Source organism: Schistocerca piceifrons, chromosome X (assembly GCF_021461385.2).
Source record: "Schistocerca piceifrons isolate TAMUIC-IGC-003096 chromosome X, iqSchPice1.1, whole genome shotgun sequence".
Taxonomy (NCBI): Eukaryota; Metazoa; Arthropoda; class Insecta; order Orthoptera; family Acrididae; genus Schistocerca; species Schistocerca piceifrons.
The window spans coordinates 793,993,528-793,995,568 of record NC_060149.1 but is presented as its reverse complement, the minus strand read 5'-3'; positions in this window follow the sequence as shown (position 1 = coordinate 793,995,568).

The window sequence follows — 2,041 nt, the reverse complement described above, 5'->3', positions numbered from 1 at the left end:
TAGATTAGTTAGGTTTAAGTAGTTCTAAGTTCTAGGGGACTGATGACCTCAGATGTGAAGTCCCATAGTGCTCAGAGCCATTTGAACCATTTTGTAAGCGCTTATGGACACCTGTGATGCTCTTGATTTCAGCAAAAAAAAAAAAAAAAAATAAATAAATAAAAAAATAAATAAATAAATAAATCACCGTTCTCTGCTTGGAATGCATCTCCGTTAGAGATGCCATTTTGAAGGCTACGTATAGCGCCGCCACCTGTCGGAACTTCTTGAAACTATAGAAACTGAAGCGGCAACATTCCACGAAGTCCCACAGCGAATTAAGCATTTTTTAAATCGAAATTTGCCGATGAGTGACTAGGGCCTCCCGTCGGCAAGTCTTTCGATTTGACGCCACTTCGGCGACTTGCGCGTCGATGAGGATGAAAGGATGACGATTAGGACAACACAACACCCAGTACTTGAGGGGAGAAAATCTCCGACCCAGCCGGGAATCGAACCCGGTCCCTTAGGATTGACAATCTATCGCGCTGACCACTCAGCTACCGGGGGCGGACAATTTGCCGATAATGTCACCTCAGCATCGAAGGGAACGGGGGATGCTGAGATGCTATTCCAGTATAATTCGAGAGCCTCTGCAATGCTGTTCAAAACTAGGGGGAAATGTCACCGATGATGCTGCCACTAAAGCGGAGTTACTGGCTCTGAGCACTATGGGACTTAACTTCTGAGGTCATCAGTCTCCTAGAACGTAGAACTACTTAAACCTAACTAACCTAAGGACATCACACACATCCATGCCCGAGGCAGGATTCGAACCTGCGACCGTAGCGGTCGCGCGGTTCCAGACTGTAGCGCCTAGAACCGCTCGGCTGGTCCGGCCGGCGCGGAGTTACTAAATACAGTTTTCCGTAATTCCTTCACGAAAGAAGATGCAGTAAATATTCCAGAATTCGAAACCAGAACAGCTGTTAGCATGAGTGACACAAAAGTAGATATCTTAGGTGTTGCGAAACAACTCAAATCACTTAAGAAAGGCAGGTCTTCCTGTCCAGATGGTATACTAATCAAGTTCCTTTCAGAGTATGCAGACGCAGTAGCCCCTTTCTTAGCAATCATACACAACCGCTCACTTGACGAAAGGTCTGTTCCTAAGGGCAGGAAAGTAGCATAGGTCACACGAATATTCAAGAAAGGAAATGGGAGTAGCCCATTGAATTACAGAACCATATCACTGACCTCAATTTGCAGCAGGATCTTGGAGCATATAATGTACTCGAACATTATGAATCACCTAGAAGAAAATGACCTATTGATATATAACCAACATGGATTCAGAAAATATCGTTTTTGTGCAACACAGGTAGCTCTTTATTCCCATAAAGTAATGAATGATGTCGACAAGGGATCTCAGATCGTTTCCATTTTCCTAGATTTCCAGAAGGCTTTTGATACCGTTCTTCACAAGCGACTATTAATCAAATTGCGTGCATATGGAGTATCGTCTCAGTTGTGTGACTGGATTCGTGATTTCCTCTCTTCACAGTTCATAGTGACAGAAGGTAAATCATCGAGTGGAACAGAAGCGATATCTGGCGTTCCGCAACGTAGTGTCATAGGCCCTCTGCTGTTCGTGATTTGCGTAAATGATCTAGGTGATAATCTGAGCAGGCTCCTTAGATTGTTTGCAGATGATGCTGTAATTTACCGTGTAGTAAAATCATCAGATGATGAATTCCAATTACAAAATGATTTAGATAGAATTTCTGTATGGTGCGAAAAGTGACAACTGGCACTAAACAAAGAAAAGGGCGAGGTTATCCACATGGGTACTAAAAGAAATCCGATAAATTTTGGGTATACGATAAATCGCACTAATCTAAGGACTGTCAATTCGACTAAATACCTAGGAATTACAATTACGAGCAAGTTAAATTGGAAAGACCACATTGTGGGGAAGGCGAAAAAAAGACTGCGCTTTGTTGGAAGAACACTTAGAAGATGTGACAAACCCACTAAAGAGACAGCCTATGTTACACTTGTC